The sequence below is a fragment of the Oryctolagus cuniculus genome, chromosome 13, assembly GCF_051225735.1.
Source record: "Oryctolagus cuniculus isolate XC-2025 breed Fujian yellow rabbit chromosome 13, ASM5122573v1, whole genome shotgun sequence".
Classification (NCBI taxonomy): Eukaryota; Metazoa; Chordata; class Mammalia; order Lagomorpha; family Leporidae; genus Oryctolagus; species Oryctolagus cuniculus.
The window spans coordinates 10,187,700-10,215,602 of record NC_142879.1 but is presented as its reverse complement, the minus strand read 5'-3'; positions in this window follow the sequence as shown (position 1 = coordinate 10,215,602).

Below are 27,903 nucleotides of genomic sequence, written 5' to 3'. Positions count from 1 at the left end.
CCAATTACAAAAAAAAAAAAATATATTAGCTTAGTTACAAAAATCCTCAACAAGTAACAATCAAATCCATCAGGATATTAAAAATGGTATTCAGAATGATCAAAAGGGGATTTTTTCCCAGGAAAGCAATGATGTTACAATATTCAGAAATCAATGAATACATACCACATCAGCAGAATAAAGGACAAAAATCATACAGCCATTTTTTTGGGTGCAGAAAAGGCATTCAATTAAAATGCAACATCTCTTCATGATAAAAACTATGAATAAATTAAGTAAAGAAAGAATCTACCTCAACCTAATAAAGGCTATATATAACAAGCCAATAACCAGTATCATACTGAATGAAGAAGAGTCAAAAGCTTTATAAGATCTGGAACAAGACAAGGATGCTCATTTTTACCACTGTTATTCAGCATAGCACTAGAAGTCCTAGCCATAGCAATTAGGTAAGAAAAAGAAATAAAAGGTTTTCCCAATTCAGAAAGGAGGAGGTCAAATTGTCAGTGTTTTCAAATAATATAATCCTATACATAGAAGACCCAAAGACTCCATCAAAAAGCTAGCAGAATAAAGTCAACTGACTTGGAGGAAACAATGCCAATGTGCAGAAATGAGCAACAGTATTGTGCGTCAGTAGAAAACCATTTGAAAAAGAGACCCAGATTCCAATAACTACAAAAAAGGAAAATACCTAGGGATCAACTTAACCTAAGAAGTGAAGGTCCCTAAAATGCAAACTCCAAGTCATGGATGAAAGATTGAAGAGGAAGAAAAGAAATGCAAAGAAATGAAAAGAAATTCCAAGTTCCTGGAAGAATCAACATAATTTAAATGTCCATACTATCCAAAGATATTTAGAGTCAATGCCAATACCTATCAAAACAAAAATAACATTTCACAGAATTTTAAACAAACACTAAGCACCTTAAACAGCCAAAATAATCTTGGAGCAAAGACAGAAAAGCAGGAGGCATTACATTTCCTTATTTTTAAAGATATTACAAAGATACATGAATTAAAACAGCATGGTATTACCATAAAATAAATGGATAGTCCAGTGGAATGGAATAGAGTAACACAACTAACTGGTCTTTGACAAAAGTTCTCAGAACATGCATTGGAACAAAGAACAGTCTTTCCAATAAATGGCATAGGAAAATTGAACATCCACATGGAGAACAATGGAGCTAGATCCCTATCTCTTCATCATGTTCAAAATCAATTCAAAATATGTAAAGACCCACATGTAAGACATGAGACTTTGAAACTCCTCAAAAAAAAAAAAAGACACAAGGAAGATGTTTTAGGACATTTCAATAGGCAAGGACTTCTTTGGATCAGACCTCAAAAGCACAGGAAACAAAAGAAAAAAATAGACAAATAGGATTTCACCAAACTAATGAGCTTCTGTACAACTAAGGAAATTATCAGCAGAATGCAGAGACAAATTGCAGAATTGGAAAAAGCATTTGCATTTGCAAGTTATACATCTGACAAAGGGTTAATAAGCCAGAATATATAAAGAATTGAAGCAACCCAATAGCAAAAAATAAATAACTACAATTTACAAAAAAGCAGTAGATATAAAGAGACATTTATCAAAGGAAGACATACAAATGGCCAAAAAGTTCATGAGAAGATTCTCAATACCATTAATCATCAGGGAAATGCATATCAAAACCACAGTGAGATGTCTCATACAACTAGATTGGCTGTTATCAAGAGAAAACAAATGCCATTGAAGATACAGAGAAAAGGAACTTGAGTACACTGTTGGTGAGAATTTAAATTAATACAGCCACTGTGGAAAATGGTATTGAGGTTCCTTAAAAAATGAGAAAAATAACTACCTTACAATCCAGCAATCACACAGCTGGGTACACACCCAAGGGAAAGGAAATGCTTTCAAGAAACTACTATACTCACATGTTTATCATAACACTCTTCACAATATCCAAGAAATGGAAACATATGATGGTTGTACAAAGAAAATATAGTACATATACATAGTGGAATACTACTCAGCCAATAGAAAGGATGAAATGTTGTCTTTTTTAACAACAGGGATGGAACCAGGTCATTGTGTTAAGTGGTGTAAGTCAAGAACAGAAAGATAAATACCAAGCGATCTTGCTCATATATTTTGAGTCTAAAACACTGGTGATTTAACAGATGTTAAAAGTGTAATGGTGGCTGGCGCCACGGCTCAATAGGCTAATCCTCCGCCACACTGGGTTCTAGTCCCGGTCGGGGCACCGAATTCCGTCCTGGTTGCCCCTCTTCCAGGCCAGCTCTCTGCTGTGGCCCAGGAGTGCAGTGGAGGATGCCCCAAGTCCTTGGGCCCTGCACCCGCATGGGAGACCAGGAAAAGCACCTGGCTCCTGGATTCGGATCAGCGCGATGTGCCGGCTGCAGCACGCCGGCCGCGGCGGCCATTGGAGGGTGAACCAACGGCAAAGGAAGACCTTTCTCTCTGTCTCTCTCTCACTGTCCACTCTGCCTGTCCAAAAAAAAAAAAAAAAAAAAAAAAGTGTAATGGTGGTTACCAGAGGCTAGAGAAGGAAATGGGAAAGGAAAGATGGGGGAAGCTTGGTTAAAGAGTATGAAAATTATACGTAGGTAGCAGTAAGAAGTTTAAGGGCTCCACTGCTCAATACAGTGACTATAGATAATGTATTGTGCATTTCTCTCTTTAAAAAATTCAAGAGGACAAGATTTTGAACATTTTCATTATAAAGAAATGTTAAATGATTGAAGAGGTCGATATTTTTAACCTGATTGGACATTATACAATGCACACATGAACTGCATATTCACATGATTATTGAAACACTACATGGTTCCCCATGAGTGAGTAGTTTTCATATGGCAGAAAAATAAACTTGTAAAGAATGAAAATAAAATAAAACTTTTACTAAAAGAACTTTTAAGGAACATATTTCACGAGGAAGTAAAATGAGCTCAGATGTAACATATAATATGTAAGATGGAATTATAAACAAAGAAATGGATAAATATAGGAAAATACCAAACTACTATTTTCTGTATAAGATAACAAAAATAATGTCTAAAATGGGGAGCTAGAGTCAAAACAGAAATAAAATATTGAGAAAAATAGTTAAGGTTGGAAGGAGTGATCTGAATTAGAGCTCTGCACACCTTGACTTGGGAGAAGGATGGTGTTAAACAGGCATATTTAAAATAATTAAGAAAAACTCCTTGAAATAGGAATAAAACATATAGTTGTACTTCAAAAAGTTCATGGGGCCGGCGCCGCGGCTCACTAGGCTAATCCTCCGCCTAGCGGCGCCGGCACACCGGGTTCTAGTCCCGGTCGGGGCACCGGATTCTGTCCCGGTTGCCCCTCTTCCAGGCCAGCCCTCTGCTGTGGCCAGGGAGTGCAGTGGAGGATGGCCCAGGTGCTTGGGCCCTGCACCCCATGGGAGACCAGGAGAAGCACCTGGCTCCTGGATCCTGCCATCGGATCAGCGCGGTGCACCGGCCGCAGCGCGCAGGCCGCAGCGGCCATTGGAGGGTGAACCAACGGCAAAGGAAGACCTTTCTCTCTGTCTCTCTCTCACTGTCCACTCTGCCTGTCCAAAAAAAAAAAAAAAAAAAAAAAAGTTCATGGTAAACAGATTTAAAAGAAATTTATTTGGGTGAAAGAAGTTGTTGAAATCCATACATTTTTCCCTAACGCTGACTTTTCCATGAACTTTTTTAAAATCCACCCAGAAGTTTTCAGCAAGCCAGAAGCAAAAACATGGAATGAGATTAAGGAGAAGAAATAATCAGGCAAAATTAAATAAAGAAAGGAAGAAAAAGAAAACAATGAGATGAACAGAAACCACATAATAAGATGATGGAAATAAATCCTATCATCACTCACAGCAAATGCACATGGATTGCATTCTCTAGGGGGATAGCAGAGTGCATTAAAAAATAAAACTCAGAGGAGCGTGATGTTCCAACTATTCAGCCATTTGTACAGCACAGGTAGTGGCCAATCAGAATGCGTTTGCCAGTCACTGGAACTGCACTTTCCACAGCCAGCATGTCTACACATTGAGTTCCATCCTCACTTCCAGCCATGAATCAGGCACATGCAAAGCACCACTAGTCATCAAGAAAACAGAAACCAAAGGCACAAAACTGTGGTGCGATGAGAAGGCCATGCCAAGATGGCCGCCGGCAAGTGAGCTGCAGTTACTCAGGAATGGAACTATTCAGAACCCACCTGGCAATGGAGCCTGCCTGGCAACAGACAGTGATTAGTTAGGGCATAAACCGCCCCTTGACCAGATTGGCTGCCTGGGCTATATAAGCTGCTGCACCAACTGAAATAAACGAGTCTTTGGGCTGCTCGCCTCTGGCCCGCTTTCACCCGACTCCCAGTGTTTCTGTGGTGACTCCATGCCTCTTGCTCTCACTGCACTCCTCCTCTCAGAACAAATCCACAGCAACACAAAACAAAATGTCATCTTGCCCCAGTTAGATTGGCTGCTATTATCTAAAACACATGGATTTGAGAGCACTGAAAATAAAGTTTAAGAAGATACATTAGGGGTCGGCACTGTGGCGCAGCATGTTAAAGCCCTGGCCTGAAGTGCTGGTATCCCATATGGGCACCGGTTCTAGTCTCGGCTGCTCCTCTTCCAATCCAGCTCTCCTCTATGGCCTGAGAAAGCAGTGGAAGATGGCCCAAGTCCTTGGGCCCCTGCACCCACATGGGAGACATGGAGGAAGCTCCTGGCTCCTGGCTTTTGATCAGCTCAGCTCCAGCCATTGCAGCCATTTGGGAGTGAACCAGTGGATGGAAGACCTCTCTGTGTGTCTCTATCTCTCTGTGTAATTCTGTCTTTCAAATGAATAAATAAATCTTTAAAAAAAAAGTTACTTTAAAAAAAGATACATTAAATGCAAACAAAAGAATGTTAAAAAGTGATAGTAATATCAGACACAATAGATTTTCAGTCAAAGGGGACATGGTGCTGAACGTGTAATCAGAAATGGTACAAAAGTACTATCATGGCACTACACTGCAGGAAAATCATTCATCCTGTCCAAGTCCCACTGCTGCTAGAGTTTGGCCACCCACATATTCTGAGGTTTGAGGAAAATTCCCCCATCAACTTGTAGATCTATCCAATGGTATTTTCATTTATTATCCTTGTTAATCTGCTTGGTTTGTAAGAGGAGTTTGGGGAAATTTTAAAAACCACACTGCCATCACATTCTTGCTGCACTCCTGATGGAATCACTTCACTGTCAGATTATCTTTCCCAAGAGGAGCAGCAGCTCATTTGCCACTCACCAAGCTTCTGTCTGCGCAGAGCAGCCTGCCAATCCATGTGAGCTGAAGATGGAATCAGAACTTATGTCGTGTGCTAACAACTGAGTGGATGGCCTGAAAGTCATCGGTCCCACTGACTCAGGGGTCTTTCCTCCTCAGTTCACACGCCCACCAACTTATGGGGAAGGACGACACCCTGCACACACTGCCCTGTATTATGTGGTTAGCTAAACATGGACTGAAATCTGAGAACTGGAAGGGAAAGACAATTTGCTCTGCTTACTGTTTCAATAAAGAGGAAAAATGGTTTTGTGTAGATGCCAGCAATTATCCTGTATACTTCACTGTGATGTAAGTAGCCAAGCCTGGGTGGTTAACATAATATAATAAAGGAAGTAAATAAATCCCTGTCTTGTTATTATCTTTCAGATTCCAAAGTACTGCGAAAGTTGCATAGAGGAAGAAAAACATCAAGTAACTTCTATGAGGAGGCGCCAGGGCTCAGGTAGTGACTTAAAGCCATTGGACGCCTCTGCTGTCGGCTGCATCACACATTATCCAGTTAAGAAGCTCAATGTGTTTCTCATGTGTGACAAAATTTTAGAAAATTAAGTTTTACAATTCCCATGCTGTATGAAACAATTTCTCTAAAATTATCCTGTCAATAGCTGCTGTTTCACTTCATCAGGACAGCATTACAGAAACATAGTGCTACGGTTTGCATTTTTCACCAAGAGTCTATGTGTTGGGAGCTTGGCCCATGGAGGTAGGATGTAGAGCTGGCATGGAACCTTTAATAAGTGGGTCCCAGCAGAAGGTCTTTGGGTTCACCAGGGGCTCACCCTCAAAACAAACCGTGGGACCTCATTTTCCCTGGCTTCCAACTGGCAATGGGCTGTCTCCCTCTTGCATGCACTCTTCCCATCCGCAATGAGACCCTCAGCAGAGCTGAGCTGATGCCACCACCATGCTCTGTGAACTAAAGAAACCTTTCCTTAGATAGCCTCCCTCAGGCACTTTCTTATAGTAAGAGAAAAAGAGCTAATGAAAACAGCAAATGTATGAATTCACCTATAGTTACAGAAAGTCTACTGCTGGTCTCCTGGAATGTGGCAGGGAGGGGAAGTGAGAAGAATATAGAAGGGTACGAGGAACTTGACTGTACTGACAATTTTATAGACATACCTGTGTCAAAAAGTCCCAGTTGCTCCTCTTCCAGTCCAGTTCTCTGCTGTGGCCCGGGAAGGCAGTGGAGGATGGCCCAAGTGCTTGGGCCCTGCAGCCACATGGGAGACCAGGAAGAAGCACCTGGCTCCTGGCTTCGGGCCAGTGTAGTTCCAGCCATAGCGGCCATTTGGGGGGTGAACCAACGGAAGGAAGACCTTTCTCTCTGTTTCTCTCTCACTGTCTAACTCTGTCAAATAAAAAAAAATTAAATTAAATTAATTAAAAATAATTTTCCTAAGGTACACATCAGACTTGAGCAGATTACTGTATGCCAAGTATACTTTTTGCTGTTACGTTACTGTCATTTTACCAAAATGTCAATAATATCATCCATTTAAAAAAATTAGAAACGCAGAAGTTTGATTCCCCTAATGAAATAGTATCAGACAATGACCACTGACAGTCTCTCAGTACCTGGAACAGCTCAATTTCAGCTTCACTACAAGGAGCACAACCAGAGACTGAAGCCTCTTCAGGACATAACTCAAGGTGGCATCTCTGAATATTCCTGGCCATAAAGTTGAACATAAGTATAAAGAAACACAGAGTCTAGAGCCAACTTCCACTTGTAGGAAATACAGAAACAAGTTGCATGTCATGATGAGGCCAAGAGATGAACCCAGAACGTGGCATATTCTATAGGATGTGACCCAGTTTCTGTTTAAATGAAGGGCAGGAAAAGAAGCCCAGAGAGTCTACTCGAGATCCAAATGCAAAAGTGCTCCAGGTAATGAACAAAATATAACCTGTGGAACTGATGCTAATAAACTATGGTAAGTTTGAGGGATGTCTGTAATCATGTGATTATGGATTCAGAATTAGATAATACCAAGGAATCATTTTTGCTAGTTTATTTAGAGTGCTGTGATATTGTGGTAGCAAGAAAACTCCCTTACCTAGCAGCATCTTGGAAGACAGAAACATGTGGTATCTAGGATTTTCCTCAACATTATTTTTATTAAGAAAAAAAAAAAGATTAGGGGCTGGCAGCATTGCACAGCAGGTGAAGCTGCCACTTGTGACACCAGTTTGAGTCTGATCTGACTTCCTGTTGATGTGTCTGGAAGGCAGTGGAGGATGGCCCACGTGCTTGGGCCCTTGCCACCCACGTGGAAAACCAGGAGGGAGTTGCTGGGTCCTGGCTGCTGCGGCCATTTGAGAAGTGAACCAGCGGATGGAAGATCTCTGTGTGTGTCTCTCCCTGTCTCTGTCATTCTGCATTTTAAAATAAATGCAAACTTTTTTAAAAGCCAAAAAAGGACAAGTAAAGGTAGCAAACTGTGCCGATCACATAAATCTGATTGATAGATATGTTTTACCCTTATATTACACATCTAAAATGATCAAACTCAGTGTTATAAGAATCAATCTCATTGTGAAAACAGAGCAAAATTCACTACTACAAAACTGTATGCTCTGTTACAGAAAATATATGACTCTACATAACCAACTGAATTTATTGCATCAGAATCTCGACTGCCTTACAATTACTCTGACTGTATCCTGTTGCTTCTCTGAGGAGTTTGTGTAGTGTAAGCCGAGGAAATGCTTTAAGGAGCTCAGCAATCGTAGCTCATGAGGAGCACAAGGCTCAACAGATGAGTTCTCACGCATCCAAACAGTAGCACCTGTATCGGAGAGAGTTGCAGCATTACTGGAAAAAAAAAATGCTTAGGCAGCCAGCTTACAGAGAGAGAGTATTAACCTGTCTCACAGCTTTGGAGTTCAAGCCTAAGATCAGGCTGCCCTTCAGGTCTGGCCTCAGAGTGGGCAGCAGATGGCAGTGGCAGAGGAGGTGTTGAGGAAGATCACATGGCAAGCCAGAATGCGGAGGCAGACAGGCTGGGCCCAAACTCCGGCTTTTATAATAACCCTCTGGCAAGACCAGCTGCCAAGGGCACGTCCCCTACCCTAATCTCCTGAACTGCATGACTGGCTTCCACCCTCTTTGTACTGTTGACTTACGTCTTGTGGCTTTAATATCTGGTATGAAGTTGGGGGCCAAATCACATTCTCACTACAGCACACCCACTTCCACTTTTTTAAGTTATACTGCATCCCAATCATTAGGCTCTTTACCCATATTACTTTCAATTTATTCTATGATCTTAAAAGGTTTCTGTTAGAATCATCACCATTTTTTAGACAAGAAAATTGAGGCGCAGAAACTACATGGCTGGAGGGCGTAGTTCCCAGATCTTTCTAAACAGAAAGAGCAGAGTCTTGCCACTAGCCACACGGGAAGAATCCTGTCAAGCTTCATTTACTACAAGTGTACATGTATTGATTCCACAGATTATACAATTCCTGCCAAAGCAATAAAGATGCCTGACACACAGACCACTGTGAAAAGTTCAAGGCCTTTGGTAACGCTTCCAAAATTGTCCACAGCATCCCTGTGGGGAAGCAGGAATATGGAGAAAGGACCACCGCAGTGGTGAGGTCTCCTTGCAGCCAGTCTTCCATGGGTTCAAACCCTAGTCCTGCCACTTGTGATCTAAGGGACCTCTGGCAACTGAACTCCTCTCAGCCTCAGTTTTAATGTCACTGAAATGGAAATAGTAACAAATAGCTGGACTACTAGAAGTGATGCCCTTCTCTGAGCCACCACTTATAATTTGCTCATAATAGAACAATTCCAATGTAAAGCTAACCTTGCTGCCATTCTTAGCAAAATGAGCATACACTGTACAAAATATGGCTTTTCTTTACCCAAGGCATGGTTGCCCTAAATATTTCCATAGAAGACTCCAGGTTTTAACCTAAATATGGTATACAAGTCAGGGCTGACCTATTTTCAAAAGCTGTTTTCAGGGAAATTACTTCATCTGTCATGTTTGGACCCTGTCTGTGTCTTTCCCCACCAGCAATTGTTTTGGCTGAGTCCGAAGAACTGGTCTGCTCATTGGCTATGTTCACTGACCATCAAGAGAATGAACCCAGGGCCGGCGATGTGGCACAGTGGGTTAATGCTCCACCTGTGGCACCGGCATCCTATATGGGCGCTGGTTCTAGTCCCAGCTGCTCCTGTTCCCATCCAGCTTTCTGCTGTGGCCTGAGAAAGCAGCAGAAGATGGCCCAAGTCCTTGGGCCCCTGCACCAGCATGGGAGACCCGGAGGAGGCTCCTGGCTCGTGGCTTCGGATCTGCACAGCTCCGGCCGTTGCAGCCATTTAGAGAGTGAACCAGTGGATGGAAGACCTTTCTCTGTCTCTCTCTGTCTCTCCCTCTCACTGTCTGTAACTCTACATCTCAAATAAATAAATTTTAAAAATCTTAAATAAAAAAAGAGAATGAACCCAAAAATCAAAATCTGGTACCATTTGCAAAAAAAAAAAAAAAAGAAAAAGAAAAAACTTGTTTTAATTGAAATGCTTTCCAACGTACTCTAAGCTTGGTAGGATTGAGTTCTAGTCTCTACAGTTTTAACCAATATATACTCTTCTAAACACCCGTAAATGTGTTTCACATTAATATTCAGATCACATTTAATGCCTGAGAAAAACACCCCGAGGATAGAGAAGGACACAGCACTTTGATTGTTAGATTCACAAAGATAATTAAGAAATACTTTCATAGAAAAATATCTGTGAGTTGTATTTACTAATAACCCACTCTGATTCTCAGTTTGGTCAAACAGTTAAAAATAAATTACTTTAAAATGAATCTAGGGCATCTACCTCTCTCATCTCTGAGGAAGTACCCTTGTTCAAAAGATACTAGATTTTCTACTTTTAATTAGTTGATGTTTTGAAGTCAATATCTCACCAGCATGAAAGGGATCAGCCCACAGGAAACCAAAAGTGACAAAAATCAAGGCATCTGAAACACAAAATTCCCTTCTTTGCTACTGAAATCCCCAGCCCTTGCTGTCATAATTGGGATGATAGGCAGACGGAGAGGAAAGACAATTGCAATTCCCCTCCACTGTTTTTTCTTTAAGATTTATTTATTTATTTGAAAGAGTCACACAGAGAGGGAAGAAGAGGCAGAGGCAGAGAGAGAGTGAGAGAAAGCTTCCATCTGCTGGTTCATTCCCCAATTGATGGCAATGGCCAGAGCTGCTCTGATCCGAAGTCAGAAATCAGGAGCTTCTTCTGGGTCTCTCACACAGGTGCAGAGGCCCAAGCACTTGGGTCGTCCTCCACTGCTTTCCCAGGCCATAGCAGAGAGCTGGATAGGAAGTGGAGCAGCCGGGACTCAAACCGGCGCCCACGTGGGATACTGGTACTTCAGGTGGCGGCTTTACCCGCTATGCCACAGCACGAGCCCCAACCTCCACTGTTAAAGGTGCTCCACCTTCACTGCTCCAGTGCACCAACCACTGAGGTTAGCAGAGCATGAAGATCTGCTGTGCACACTCAGATTTGCAAGTTCTTTAATGGGTGCTCCAGAGACCCGGATATATTATACAGCTCTACCAGCTGCCAGTGTTTACATTTGAACTCACAGGGGACTGAGATAAATCTAGAAGATGGGAAAACTTTCTGAAATTTAGAATGGGGGTGGGCAATGAGGTGGCACAGCAGGTTAAGCCACCGCCTGTGATGCCATCACCCCGTGTGAGTGCCTGCCCAAGTCTTGGCGGCTCCATTTCCATTCCAGCTCTCTGCCAATGTACCTGAAAAGGCAGGAGAATAAGATCTGAGTACCTGGGCCCCTACCACCCACGTGGGAGACCCGGATGAAGTTCCTGTCTCCTGGGATCAATCCTGGCCCACCCCTGGTTGTTGTGGCCATTTGGGCAGTGAAAGAGCAGATGAAAGACCTCTCTCTCTCCCTGTTTCTCTCCCTCTCTCCCTTTGTCTCTGTAACCTTTCCTTTCAGATACGTAAATGTGTTTTGAAAAGGACAAGAAAACAGGTAGGATAAAAAGCATGCATATTACATGGACTGATTACCCCAAAAAGTGAATCAAATCTCCCTTGGAGTTTTATAGACTTGGAAAATAAAAAAGGAAATCATAATATTTAGGATTTTAGCTCCATATGGTGGAGAGCAATGTGAAGATAAAATACAATGGTGCAGAAATGAAATGAAACTTATTGGACAGAAATGCAAACCCTATTACACGGAGAAAGGGAGTGCTTAAAAACTAATGATTTATTCTTTAATTAAAAGAGTGATTGTCTACTTCCATGTATGTAAAAATAATAATGGGCCTTTATTAAAAATTTATGAATATTTGAAGCAAGTCTAAGAGGCTTTGAATTTCTTTTGAAAAGGACTCTGGGAATCACAATTTTTAAAAAATAATTTTTACTGCTCTTTCTTTTAAAAGATTTTTATTTATTTGAGAAGTAGAGTTACAATGAGAAGGAAAGACAGAATGAGAGGTCTTCCTTCCGCTGGTTCACTCCCCAGATGGGTGCAACGGCCAGAGCTGCACCAATCCAAAGCCAGGAGCCAGGAGTTTCCTCCAGGTCTCCCACATGGGTGCAGGGGCCCAAGGACTTGGGCCATCTTCTGCTGCTTTTCCAGGCCCTAGCAGAGAGCTGGGTCAGAAGAGGAGCAGCTGGGATATGAACTAGTGCCCACATGGGATGCTGGCACCACAGGCAGAGGATTAACCTACTGTGCCACAGTGCTGGCCCCAGGGAATTGCAATCTTTAAAAAGTTCACCAATTGTGGGGAGCAACTCGGACTAGACTGTTACTGGAATTAAGACTTATTCTATGCATCTGCTCTCCCACAATATGGCGCTGAGAAGGGAGTAACAACTTCTATGCAGCTGCCTCTCGCCAACTTGAGTGATGACCTGCAGGAGCTGATCCTGCTCCTGATTGGAGGAGAGCAGCGTACTCAGCGTATGGGTAGCAGAGTTGGGATTGGTGGAAGAGGACTATAAAGGAGGAGAGAGACAACATGCACCAGGAACATCTATCTGAAGGAACACCTGAGCAGCCCCCGAGAGAGCCGGCCAGTGGTGTGCCACTCCCCCGCGGAAGTGGGGAAAGTGGCCAGGGGGAACCGCCCTTCCACGGAGGTGGAAGGGACGGTAGCCAACCCGGGAAGAACCAGCAGCAAACCCGGGAAGGGCCGAGCAGACAAAAGAACAGCGCAGGGTCCTGTGTCGTTCCTCCACGAAGAGGGGGAGCGACATAATGGTGCCGTGACTCGGATATGAAGCCTAGGCAGGGTTTAGTGTCATTCCTCCGCGAAGAGGGGGAGCGACATAATGGTGCCGTGACTCGGATATGAAGCCTAGGCAGGGTCCAGTGTCGCTCCTCCACGAAGAGGGGGAGCGACAACCAAATATTTACAAAGCAATGGGTCTGAGAAATACTCTCAAGCAAGGAGAGGCTGGCACTGCACCTCAATAGGCTAATCCTCTGCCTGCGGCACTGGCACACCAGGTTCTAGCCCTGGCCGGGGTGCCAGATTCTGTCCCGGTTGCCCCTCTTCCAGGCCAGCTCTCTGCTGTGGCCCAGGAGTGCAGTGGAGGATGGCCCAAGTGCTTGGGCCCTGCACCCAAATGGGAGACCAGGGGAAGCACCTGGCTCCTGCTTTCCGATTAGCACAGTGTGCCGGCCACGGCGGCCACTAAGGGGTGAACCAAGGGCAAAGGAAGACCTTTCTCTCTGTCTCTCTCTCTCACTGACCACTCTGCCTGTCAAGAAAAAAAAAAAAAAGAAAGGAGAAAAAGGAAAACACAAACTTGACTTTCATGAACCAAGAGTACAGGTAAAACATGCAACTGCACATCTATATAAACAACCACCAAAAGCAGGAGAGATCTCAGAAAGCTGTGTCTGAAGAAGTGGAGTGGGGTTCAGGGGCAGAGTTCAGACGCGGTCAACACAGCTCATTTCTTGAAGCTGAAGGACTCCCACAGAGCTGCAAAAACCCAACTCCCTTTTTGTTGCAAAGGAAGAAGCAAGGGCATGCATAAGCACCAGGAGCTTCCCCACACTCAGTACCTGGGAAGAGACAACAGAGCCACTCACGTGAGTTCTATTTTCACGAAGCAGTGGCTGAGGGAATGGGGTACAGGAAAAGCTCCAAAGACTGGTGAGAAGTTCACCGATGCTTTATTTACTGTGACTTGGGAAAACTAGAATTAAAACACACACACACACACACACACACACACACAAATGTTGGGTGAGAAAAATTCCAACTTACACTGGATAGAGTCTTGATCCCTTATCAATTTAATCATCTTGCAACAGCAAGAATAGGAATTAGTTCTTCTCCCAAAGATGAGTAAGCAACAATTTTTAAAAATAAATAGATGAATAAACCATCCCTATAATCTCAAGGAAAAAAGAAACAAAAATAGCAAGAAATTCTCATCATTTCACCAGAAACCTTTGACCATAAAGCAGAGAAAAAACTATAACCATAGATTTTACCGTGAACTTTTAAAACTGAGGAAAGCAATTACCTCTAGGAAATAAGATCACAGTGCAAAGATTCAAGAGCTCAGGAGAGATGATGGCAAAATTGGGAAGAGATGAAACATGAAGAGCAGAGGTACTGAATGGGGACAGGGATGCCAGAGGGAACTTCAACCATGAAAAATTAAAAACAAAATTAAAAAGATTAAAAAATGTATTTTTTAGATTTCTATTACTTTAAAACACCTCAGAGGAGCTATTTATAAAGGAAGACATTTATCCTGGCTTACAGTTTTGGAGGTTTGCTGCCTACGATTGGGCAGCCCCACTGGCATCTGGTGAGGGTGGAGACCGGCATTGGTGGAGCATGGTGAGCCAGGAAGCAGAGAGACAGGGCGCACACTGTGCTCAGAGAGCCACTTCCCAGGGCAAGTTCCCACAGTCACAAGACCTCCCACTAGACCCACCTGCCAGGTACACGGTTAGATCAGGTCTCCACCCTTAATCTACCAACCATTAGTGATGACTGACCCTTAAGCTGAGTCTTAGGGGCTTATATGTCAGAATGAGTTTGGAAGCCAAATTCTAGCCCAACTCTAACACAAGAAGAACAGAACTGAAAATACCTGAAGTAATACAAGAGTGGAAAGAGAGCGTGAGTAAAACAGAGTGGAGTATTTTAAAAGAATTAGAAATAAAATGAGAATTAGTAAGAAAAGGCAAAGAAATAACTTGTTACCCAAAAGCGGACGAGGATAACAGAACAGAACATTTATTTAAAGACTTCATTTAAGAAAATAAGATTGTGAAATAGAAAAGAAAGAAACCTTAAGGTAAATATCAGGAATAGTCGAGTAAAGTTTATATACTTCAAAGTTAATAAAAATTTGAGCTTCTAAGCAAAAAATGAACAACTTAGCTATGAGGATAATAAAAACCAGGCTTGCCTCAGTCTTCTCCACAGATATATTCAAGTTTAGAAGCAAGAGGGAAAATTCACTGATTTATAAAGCACGAAAGCATGAGTAAAGAATCTAATGACTCACCATGTAGACTGCTGTCATTGTTCCCTCTTCAATATGCATTCCATTTTATTAGTAATTTTGAATAAATATGTTTCTGTTCTTCTCAAGGAGGACCCCAGATTGTATAGGCTTCTCAAGTCCTAGATCAGACACTAACAAGACAAGCTATCATAAAAATTCCACCTTTAAACACCTGCTGAAGTGGTGTTATCTTCCCCTGCCAGCATGAAGTCCTCTCTTCTGTCTTCCACATCTCTTGGGAATGTTTCTTATTGGCAAAACCAAAACAGAAGCTTGTTGGCAAGGGAACCTGGGAAATATGCATAGTCTGCCTATAATGGCTACCACAGAAAAGAACATAAATGGCACAGAAATGACCAAGAAGATCCCAGTAGGGGCCAGTGCTGTGGTACAGTAGGTGAAGCCACTATCTTCAGTGCCAGCATCCCATATGGACACCAGTTAGAGCCCTGGCTTCTCCACTTCCAATCCACTATTAATGTGCCTGGGAAAGCAGCAGGGGACAGCCCAAGTTCTTGGGCCCCTGCACCCACATGGGAGACAGGGATGAAGCTCCTGGCTCCTGGCTTTGGCGTGGCCTGGCCCTGGTCATCGCAGTCATTTGAGGAATGAAGCGGTGGAGAGATGATTTCTCTCTCTTCCTCTCTTGCTGTAACATTGTCATTTGTATTATAAAATATATCAGTGAAAGAGAAGAAGTTGAACACACATCTTAAATTTGGAGTCAGCCACAGTCCCTCTGTGAAATCTATTCTCCCTTACTGTTTTTTGTTTTTTTTTCTTTTAACTCTATATTCTTTTAATTTTTTTAGAAACCTTTTATTTAACAAGCACAAATTTCGTAAGTACAACTTTAGGAATATAGTGATTCTTTCCACCATACCTGCCCTCCTACCCTACCTTTCCCATTCCCAGTCCCATTCTCCATTAAAATTTCTTTTCAATTAACTTTATACACAGAAGACAAATTCTATAGTAAGATTTCAACAATTTGCACACAGCTTTTACAGTTAATTCTCATAGTACAACTCATTGAGGACAGAGATCTTGCATGGGGCGTAGATATAGCGACTCATGTTGTTAATTTAACAACTAACACTCTTATGTATGATGTCAGTGATCACCCAAGGCTCTTGACAGGAGTTGTCAAGGCTATGGAAGACTTTTGAGTCCACATATCCATCAGTGGAAGTTCTCTCCTCCCTTCAGAGAAAAGTATATCCTTCTTTGATGGCTCCTTCTTTCCACTGGGGTTTCATTCAGAGAGCCTTCATTTAGGACATTTTTTTTGACACAGTGTCATGGCTTTCCATGCCTTAAATGCTTTCATGGGATTTTCAGCCAGACCAGAATTCCTTAAGGTCGGATTCGGAGGTCAGAGTGCTATTTAGAGCAATTCTCATTCTATGAGTCTGGTGTGTGGACTGCTTCCCATGTTGGAACATTCTCTTCATTTTAATTCCATCTGTTGTTATTACCAGACAACTGATCTTATTTATTTTATCCTTTTAACACTTAATCCTATCTATATGATCAATTTAACACTTCAGATGGCATTATGACCACAAAGCTTAATGGAATTTGGAGTACCATCGCAAGTTTTAGCTGTACCCTTATAAGTAAGTCCATAGGAATGTATGCATAACTACACAGTTTTAAAGTTACAAACCTGCTCCTCCCTCTCTTATCCCTACTCTTATTTTTTACTGGAATTTATTTTCAATTGACTTTATACACATTTGATTAATTCTATGTTGGGTAAAGAGTTCAACCAATGGGATTAAGAAGGGAAAAAAAACTTCCTCAATGATCAAGACAAGGGCTGTTCAAGTCATTGTTTCTCAAAGTGTCAAATTCACTTCTACAGATTTCCTTTTAGGTGTTGTTAGTTATCACAGATCAGGCAGAATAAATGGATGTATGGTATTTGTCCTAAACCCAAAAAAGACACAACAGAGAAAGAGAATTACCAACCAACTTCCCTGATGAACACAGATGCAAAAATCCTCAAAAAAAAAAAAAAAAAAAACTCTAGCCAATCGAATCCAACAACACATCAGAAAGATCATTCACCTGGCCCAAGTGGGATTTATCCCTGGTATGCAAGGATGGTTCAATATTTGCAAATCAATCAATGTGATACATCACATTAACAAACTGCAGAAGAAAAACCGTATGATTATCTCAATAGATGCAGAGAAAGTATTTGATAAAATAACACCTTTTCATGATGAAAACTCTAAGAAAATTGGGTTTAGAAGGAACAATCCTCAACATAATCAAGGCAATTTATGACAAACCCACAGCCAGCATCCTATTGAGTGGGGAAAACTTGGAAGCATTCCCACCAAGATCCAGAACCAGACAAGGTTGCCCACTCTCACCAGTGCTACTCAATAGAGTCCTGAAATTGATGGGCATGCGCACAGGAGGCAAAGGCAGCAGTCTTCTGCTTATGTTTAAGAATGTAAGCAAACAAGATGGCTTCTCTCAGCTGGCTGCAGGCCTGGGGGCCCAGGGGAGATGGAAATGGGCATAGGGGTGCCTGACTCTGTTTGCTCTTCTATACCTTCTCTTTCTCCTGCATGGAATTTCAAAAGCCATTCGCCAAGCTCCCCTCCTGCTGCTATTTGCAGCTCCATGATTTCCCATTTAACCTGGTCTGCTGGGGGCTGGGGCCAGCCTCCCCAGTCCATGCCTCCACCACTTCTTTTTCTTATTTGCTCTTTCGGCGTGGACCTGCCCAGTCTCTATTGGTCTCCTAGGATTCCCGTCACAAATTTCCCACAGCTCTATCTCTGGTGTGTATCTTTTTCCTTTTTAGCTATCTATTTTGCCATGCATGGCTCAGATCATCCTGTTTCTATACCATTATCTTGGGACTCCAACACTGACTTTCAAATGAATAAATACATCATAAAAAATCCAGTAGAACTACATAAGTTGTCTATGAAATGTCACAGTTCCCAACAGGTCATCTACTGCTTCCTTATAATCAGCCAAAATAACATTATCAATTAGTGAATGTGTGTATGGTACATATTTTCCTCTATATGCCACTTCCTCAAGGAACTCACACCAGTGACACTTAATCATTCTTAAAACCAGGGCAAGGGGCCAGCACTGAGGTGCCAGGATCCCATATGGTCACCAGCTGCTCCACTTCCAATCCAGCTCCCTACTAAGGGCCTGGGAAAGCAGCAGAGGATGGCTTAAATGCTTGGGCCCCTGCACACAAGTGGCAGACCCAGAAGAAGCTCATGACTCCTGGCTTCAGATTGGCCCAGTTCTGGCCATTGTGGCCATTTGGGGAGTGAACCAGCAAATGGAAGACATCTCTATCTCTCCCTCTCTCTGTCTCTAACTCTGCCTTTCAAATAAATAAATCTTTAAAAAAAACTAGGGCATGTAGCCATTATGTTGAGAAAATGAAATTCAGAAGGGGTGGGGGGTATATAACAACCATACCCTGTCTCAAAACTACCTATGAAAGCACCACTTCACTCTTTTCTCTGATGCAGAACAGAATCTCAGCTAAAACCAAAAACTACTCTGGAAGAACAAAAAGTTACTTTCATGTAAATTTTTAAATATTTTTATACTATTGGAAAATTTTTACCATAAATAATAAATGGTTAAAGAGACAGATATATTTACCTTGATTTGAACATTACACATATATGAACATGTAACAAAACATAATACAGCACCCCATAAATGCTCATATGTACAATTTTTACATGTAAATAAAAGTAACAATTTTTACCAATTACATCTAGTCCCAAGGATTTGCTCAGCTCTGTAGTTACATTTTTCAGTCTCACCTAATGTATTCTCAGAACTACCTTCTTCCCAAGCCTGTACGGTTCTGTCTACTCCAGCTAGAAGCCAGCAAGGGCAGGGGCAGTGGCAAGTCAGAGTCTTGGGTTCCCCTGCCTTCGCACTCTGGAAGCAAGCATGGCTTCAGACCTCACTGGCATTAGTGTGGGAGAACAAGGGGGAGGAAGGGCTGTCGACTATTGGAGAACCCTGTTCCTCTACCCACATCTCACATACCAAATGGGTAGGTTTCCCACACCAAGGATTCTCCAATACTCTGCAGTCCCCAATGTGGTGTCCTATAATTTAATTAAATGCTGCCACTCCCCAGATTAGCACAGATCCAGCAACAAGGGGTTCATTCCCACAAGCCTGTGTTTCTTTCTGCTTCTAATGCCAATGCAACTAATGGGTCCAGATAACCTACACTTTCACTCAACCTGGCTTCAAGTCAGGTGCTTCTACAAGTCCTTCCTTAAGTTTCACAATTTTCTATAATGGCTCTCAAAACTCAAGGCAACATTTTACTATAACCAGTCTATAGTAAAGGACATTAAAATGAAGGACACAGGTGAAAACCCGAGTGTGATGAGATAACACAAAGTCCCTAAGTTTCTGTCTCTGTGAAGCTTGGGGTGCACCACCCTCCAGGCATGTGGTAGTCCTTAGCCCAGTAACTGTACCAATCCCCTCTTTGAGGGTTTTAATTGAAATTCCTGAGGTTGCAGGTTGGCACTGAAAGTTTCAGTCCTTTAACCACGCCTTGGTCTTTACGACAACCACTCACCTATCCTGCAGCAGTCAACGGATTCCAGCCCTGGACATGCCAGGGGTTTTAGAAGTTCTAGTGTGAGGAAACAGGGACCAAGACCAAATTCTGTAATAAAAGATTCTCCTGTCACACCCACCCCTGACGAAATCACAAGGCTTTTTGGAGCTCTGCTTCAAGGGGGAAGGGGAGGGTAGCAAAAAAAAAATAAAACCCTGGACTTTTAAAGCTGTTATCCTCTCATAGAGCACACTGAGTTCTTTGAAGACCTACTCATCACCAGGATCCTCTCATTCTTTTCCATGACATACGTGGCACTGCTCTGACCAGACTCTCATAATGTTCTCTTGCTCCATCACCTGTCCATCCTCATAGACGGCATTCATTTAGGAATAACCCACAGCCAATAGCTCCGCCATGCCAGAGGCCACAGAGTAACAGATCTGAATAGTTCCAACTCAAGTGGCCTCCAAAGTTTAGGACAGACATCTCAGACTTTCTTCAAGACATATTTTCTGAAAATCTTACTGTTGAGCATCCAAACACTTCAAGCACCTTTACTTTGGTGGGAAGGAGAGCTGCCCCCATGATGGAAAGAATCAGCTCTCCTGGGCCCCACCTCTTAAAGGTGGACCTTTGGGAAATACACACTATCCATATCCAAGCCACAGCACATGTCAAAGAACCACGCAGCAGGGAGGCCTATAGATGCCACAACAGAATTCACACATAAGCCCCACAATTGGACACCAGACTAAGTTCTGCAATGGACAGCAAATCATCCAGAAAAGCAGCACCAGGAACCAAGTACACAAGATGGTCTCTGTTTGCCAATTTACTGTCCTCAAATTCATCCCACACATTTTATATATGTGCACCCACACACACAAGAACCGAGAAGTGAGAAAATAAAAACCTGTTCCTAATCAAGCAATATCTACCTCCCGACTCCCAGATGCTCAAGTTAAAGAACCAACAAGGCAGACCATGTCACCAGGATCCCCACATGTAGAGCCAGCAGAGGGTAAGATTTCAATCAGACAACAACAACAATAATTACAAACACACATGGCATTGAATGCCAGTCCCTATTCAAAGAACCACTCATTCTGACAAAAACCAAATTACATACCAGTTTCCTTCTATGAAAAGCCAGAAACTGAGGACAGAGTCGAGGCCTCCTGTGACCCAGTTCACATAGCTAGTGACAAAAATTAAATAAGCTTTGTAGGACAGGCTCAGGAGTCCACGTTCTTAAACACCACCCTCTACTACAGGAAATGTCCAGTCATACATAGCCTAGGTTGTTACTAAAAGGACAGAAGTCCAGGGCAGACATTTGGGGGAGCAGTTAAGCTACCACTTTGCACGTCCACATCCCATCCGGGAGTGCCTGCTCTGCACAGAGTCCCAGCTCTGCTTCCGATTCCAGCTTCCAGCTAATGTGTACCCTGGGAGGCTGCAGATGATGGCTCAAGTACTCGGGTCTCTGCCACCCACAGGGGGGACACAGATAAAGTTCCTGCTGCTGCACACCTTTCAAGAGTGAACCAATAGATGGAAGTTCTCTCTGTGCCCGTCCCTGATGCTCTGTCTCTCTGTATTTCAAATAAATAAACTTTTTAAAAAGCATGAATGGGAAGGAAGGAGACTTGTCCAACAGGTTCGTAAGATACTGGAAAGGGAGATTTGATAGATGACCAGGGGCTGTGAATGAAAAAAATAAAATGATTTCCTATTAATAAAGGCTGCGCCTGCCAAATCATGTCTTAGCCAAGACAGCAAGCAGGCAACATGGGCATGGCCAACACCCACTGAGCTCTTGTCATCCCAACAAGTGCAGTCCTATTTTGGAACTGCTGACTATACTGTCGCTCCCTGTCTTCGTGGAGGAACGACACAGGACCCTGCACTGTTCTTTTGTCTGCTCGGCCCTCCCCGGGTTTGCTGCTGGTTCTTCCCGGGTTGGCTACCGACCCTTCCACCTCCGTGGAAGGGCGGTTCCCCCTGCCACATTCCCCACTTCCGCGGGGGAGCGGCACACCGCCGGCCGGCTCTCTCGGGGGCTGCACAGGTGTTCCCCTTAGATGTTCCTGTTAGATGTTCCTGGTGCATGCCGTCTCTCTCCTCTTTTATAGTCCTCTCCTCCAATCCGTGCTCTGCTACCCACACGCCGAGCGCGCCGCTCTCCTCCAATCAGGAGCAGGATCAGCTCCTGGAGGTCATCACTCAAGTTGGCAAGAGGCATCTGTGTAGAAGCTGTTTCCTCCTCTCCCAGCGCCATATTGTGGGAGAGCAGATGCATAGAATAAGTCTTAATTCCAGTAACTTAGTCTAGTCCGAGTTGCTCCCCACATATACTAAACTCACAGGGTCATGACAGCCTCTGCGTCCTTCCACACCCTGTTCTTTAGCCACCTTCTCACTTCCACCTGTTCCCTTCCCAGCTCCCTTTCCTCACATCGCATGTGCACCCCAGTTCATTGCCTTTCACCTCTGCCTGAAGCCCCTCTCCCTCCGTGCTGTGTCTAAGTTCAAGGCCTCGGCTTCCCCCAGACTTCTCTGTACTCTGACTCATCAAATGCTCAGCGCAGTCATCTTCACATCTCCAATTTCTTTTTCTTTCCAACCCTAAAAATTCTCAATCTACTCTCCACCAGTGTACCCTATAAAAGCAATATAGAACTAGAAGTTCAGTCAAATTTAGAGGTCAGGAGAGATGACTCAATCTAAACCCCAGCACTGGAACTCAACAAGATTCGTGAGCAGTAAATAAGAGCTCCCAAAAGTGCCCCCAGATCCAATATGTCAGGCAGAGACCACAATTCCCTAAGCTTTTATGGTTATATTGCAAGCAAATTTCCCCAGAATACTTGCTGTGCCTTAGAGCACATCTCTAATATATAAAAACAAAAACCCAGCCCCACAAAAATTATCAGGTTGAATTAACATGGAAAATATTTTTAAGAATGAATCTCCCCCAATGCACTGACACACAAACACACAGAGAATTTACTCTCTTTTGGAGAAGATAGACACAAGGTCTTGATGCACACGTTACAGGAACTACGACCTATTCAGTGCTGTGTCAAAGAGAAATGCCTGTCATGTCTCCTTAGGAAGCAAGTGCTCCTTGAGCTGCTGCGGGAATTGCTTCTTTCTTCCAGAGCCATCCTTCTGAGCTGCTCAGCGCCCACACTCCCTCCTTCCAATGCCCTTTGTCACAGCTCATGCCTAAGTCACTATGTGGCTCCTAATTCAGGACATGCACGGGGAGCTTGGATCTGCATAACCACGTCAGGCAACCTCTGCTGTGAAGACAAGCGCTGGCCTCATGGCATACTTCCACTAGTGCATCCCTGAAAATGTCTCCCACAGAGCAGGTGCAGCTGTGTCCATCAGAAAGCAGGTCATTTGGCTGCTCCACTGAGCTCCCCAACAGTCAAGGCGAAGGCAGAAATGACTCTGCATTAAAGCATGAACTAAAACGGTCCAGAGATCTGTTTTCTAAAGTGAATGCCAGGGCCGACGCCATGACTCACTTGGTTAATTCTCCACCTGCGGCACCTGCATGCCCTATGGGTGCCAGGTTCTAGTCCCGGTTGCTCCTCTTCCAGTCTAGTTCTCTGCTGTGGCCCGGGAGTGCAGTGGAGGATGGCCCAAGTGCTTGGGTCCTGCACCTGCATGGGAGACCAGGAGAAGCACCTGGCTCTTGGCTTCAGAATGGTGCAGCACCGGCCATGGCAACCATTTGGGGAGTGAACCAATGGAAGGAAGACTTTTCTCTCTGTCTCTCTCTCTCTCTCTCTCTATCTCTCTCTCACTGTCTAAAACTCTGTCAAATAATTTTTTTAAAAAAGTGAATGCCAGTACCCTGATAGCTACACTTAGATGTTATACAATACCTACCAAAAGGCACATACCAACCTCATTATGGAGCTATCAACTGGAGCCAAGTGCTTAAAATGAGTTATGCATCAGACACATGGTATTTCACCTTCAAATAGTAAGTTAAATATGGTTCATCATAAATAAGGCAGATGTTAAAATAAACAAATTGGCAATATCACCTTAATTGTACCACACAGAGTAAATATTGAACACTAAATCCCACAGCTATCTAACAATAATTAGCATTGCCAATTTAGCAGAGAATTTTTGCTTTGCAATTTTGCTTTCTAACTACCATCTCTTAGGCTCCTAAACTGAGCCATGGGGTTAGAGATTGGGGAAATAGACCCTATTATGCTCAGTGAGTCAGTGGTGAAGGTTCCTTGCCTTTATATGCACATGATAGATCTTTAGCTATGGAAACCAAGGAAAATTCTTGAATATATTGGAATACATTTGATATAAAAATCATATACCATGCCATATACTCCTTCTGCTGTCATAAGTTATCCAAGGCACAGCTCTTGGGAGACTTTTGCCAGTGTAACATAACTCAGCATAGGACAGGAGGGTGTGCAAATGATACAAGTGTCCAAATAAGGAAGGCTGTTACAATGATTCTTACAAACATGGATCCTTATCTTATAACATCTGAAAATTGTTATCTTCAGGGAAAAAAAAGTGAATGCAAGTCCATTCCTTTGGGCTGGAGCAGGGAATGTCTACTTAGGTCCTTCGCCCATTTTTGCTGTCGAGTTCCTCGTACATTTTGGTTGCTAACCCTTTACTGGATATAAAGTTTGCAAATATTTTCTCCCAATCCATAGGTTTCCCTTTCTGTATAGCAGCTATTTAATTGGATGAAGTCCCACTTATTTATTTCTGTCTTCATGGCTTGTACTTTTTGTGTCATATCCAAAACCTCAATGCTAAAACCTATATCAAGGAGGTTTCTCCTATGTTTTATTCTAAGATTTTCACAATTTCCGGTCTTGAGTCTTTAATTCATTTTTATGGTTGGTAGAAGGATTTAATTTTTCTTTTTGGCAAGTGGGGTAAAACAGGGTGAGGCTGGGTCTTTGGGCAGTTGTGTCAGGTTCCAAGGCTCTGGGTTCCTTGATTACTGATGAGAACAAAAATCCTTTATGTGGTTGAGGAGCTCAAATGGGAGAGGGTCCTGGAAACTGTGGGCTCACCCTTAGTGGCTGTTCATCGTTGCAGAGAGGGGCAGAGGCTATGATCAGCTCAGCCAATGTGATCACACCCTTCCCCTGCTGACAACACAGACCCACCACACCCAACCTGGGTGTCACCCAGGACTCCTGCCCCACCCCCAAGCACTGGCCAGAGCTCCCTGACCACACCCAGAATACACCTCTGGACATTCCCTGAAGGAACAGGCACCTCACTAAGCCACAGGGGCATACTTCCAAGATGAAAGCTGTTAGAGAGAAAACCACCAAGTGTTTCCACAATGCCTAAATGAATACAGAATTATAAGAAACAAGAATTAGGAAGATAATATGACTCCCCAAAAGGAACACAACTCTTCAATATTAGAATGTGAGGATGAGCAGAGTGATGAAACACCTGGGAAGGAATTCAAAAGAATGATCATAAGATTACTCAAAATGCAGAGAAGCAAAGACATGAGGTAAAGAAACCAGTACATGACATGGATGAAAAATTCTCCCCGAAGATATAGACGTTGAAGAGAAACCAAAGTGAAATATTAGAAATGATGAATTCAATGTATCAAATAGAAAATACAATAGAACGTTTTAACAACAGACTTGATGATACAGATAAAAAGAGTATCTGATCAATAAAATGTATCCTGCAAACTACCTCAGGCAGAAAGAAAAAAAAGAAAAAAATTTATAGAATACTATACAGCAGTCAAAAACAACAAAACCCGGTCATTTGCAACAAGATGGAGGGATTTGGAAAACATCATGCTGAGTGAATTAAGCCAGTCCCAAAGGGACAAATATCATATGTTCTCCCTGATCGGCGACAACTAACTGAGCACCAAAGGGGAAACTTGTTGAAATGAAATGGACACTATGAGAAACAGTGACTTGATCAGCTCTTGTCCTGACGGTTGATGAACAATGTAATACTTTATCCATTTTAGTATTTTTTTTTTTTGTTCTGGTACCATTGGTTGAACTCTGTAATTAACACACAATTATTCTTAGGTGTTTAAATTTTAACTGAAAAGTGATCCCTGTTAGGAATTTGGAAAACATTATGCTGAGTGAAATAAGCCAATCCCAAAGGGACAAATACCACTTGTTCTCCTTGATAGGTGACAACTAACTGAGCACCAAAAAGGAAACCTGTTAAAGTGAAATGAACACTATGAGAAACGGTGACTTGATCAGCCCTCACCCTGACTGTTGATGAGCAACTTAATATGTTATCCCTCTTAGTATTTTTTTTGTTTGTTCTACTTAATACTTTTGGTTGAATACTGTAATCAATACACAATTCTTCTTAAGTGCTGAAACTTAACTGAAAAGTGATCGCTGTTAAATATAAGAGTGGGAATAAGAGAGGGAATAGATGTGCAATTCGGGACATGCTCAAGCTGACTTACCTCAAACGGTAGAGTTAGAAACATACCAGGGGACTCCAATTCAATCCCATCAAGGTGGCATGTACCAATGCCATCTCACCAGTCCAAGTGATCAATTTCTGTTCACAATTGATCATAATGATAGGACTAAGAACAAAAGGGATCACATAAACAAGACTAGTGTCTGCAAATACTAGCTGATAGAATCAAAAAGGGAGAGAATGATCCAACATGGGAAGTGAGATACACAGCAGACCCATAGAATGGCAGATGTCCTAAACAGCACTCTGACCTCAGAATCAGCCCTTAAGGCACGCGGATCCGGCTGAAAAGCCCATGAGACTATTTCAGGCATGGAAAGCCAAGACACTCTGGGGAAAAAAAAAAAAACTAAATAAAAGATCTCCATGAGTGAGATCCCAGTGGAAAGAACGGGTCTTCAAAGAAGGAGGTACCTTTCTCTGAAGGGAGGAGAGAACTTCCACTTTGACCATGGCCTTGTCTAAAAATGATCAGAGTCAGTCAACTCAGGGGGCTTCCATAGCCTTGGCAGCTCATGACAAGAGCCTTGGTTGATTACTGAGGCCATAAACAAGAGTGTCAATTTGTTAAGTCAACAACAGGAGTCACTGTGCACTTACTCCTCATGTAGGATCTTTGTCCTTAGTGTGCTGTACATTGAGATTTAATGCTATAACTAATACTCAAACACTATTTTTTTACTTTATGTTTCTGTGTGGGAGCAAACTGTTGAAATCTTTACTTAATGTATGCTAAACTGATCTTCTGTATATAAAGAGAAACGAAAATGAATCTTGATGTGAATGGAAGGGGAGAGGGAGTGGGAAACGGGAGGGTTGTGGGTGGGAGGGACGTTATGGGGGGAAGCTGTACTTTGGAAATTTATATTCATTAAATAAAAGTTAAAAAAAAATAATAATGTTCAAGTTTCATGGGATATCATCAAATGACAAAATATGCATGTCTTAGGACTTCCTGAAGGTGCTGGAAGAGAGAATGGATTAGAAGGCTTATTCAGTGAAATAACAGCAAAAAACTTCCCTAATTATGACACAAGAAAGACATCCAAGTTTAAGAAGCATATAGAACTCCTAATAGACATAGTAAGAAAAGATCTTCACCAGGAAACATCATAGTCAAACTTTCAACAGTAAATTTAAAAGATTCTAAAATGTACATGAGAGCAACACCAGATTATCTTCAGAGTTCCAATTAGACTCACAACTGACTTCCTACATCACAATCAAGTGGGATTTATCCCAGAAATGCAAGAGTGAGCCAACATTTGCAAATCAATTAACATCTCAGATCACATCAATAAAATGAAGAGCAAAAGCCATATGGTCATCTCAATAGATGCAGAGGAAGCACTTGAGAAGATTCAACACCCTTCATGATAAAGACCTTCAACAAATTAGACATGGAAGGAACATTCCTCAAAATCTATTAAGACTACGTATCACAAACAAATAGCCGACAGCACACTGATTGCGGAAAAGCTGATATCATTTCCCCTCAAATCTGGAACAATACAAGGATGTCCACTTTTTCCACTCTTACTCAATACAGTACTGGAAGTTTTAGCAAGAACAACTAGGGAAAAGAAAGGGCATCAAAATTGAAAAGAGGAAATCAAATTATCCATGTTTGCAGATGACATGAGGCTGTTGATGGAAAAACCTAAACACTTCAAAAAAAAGATGTTAGAATTGATAAACAAATTGCAAGTAGCTTTTTGTATGCTAATTGTGAAATCAATAAAAGAGAAATCAAGAAAAAAATCCCATTCACACCATAGCCACAAAAAAATCTAATATTTAGGAATAGGTTTTACTAAGGGAAAGATCTCTACAATGAAAATTATAAAACATTAAAGAAAGAAATAGAAGACACAAAAAATGGAAAAATCATCC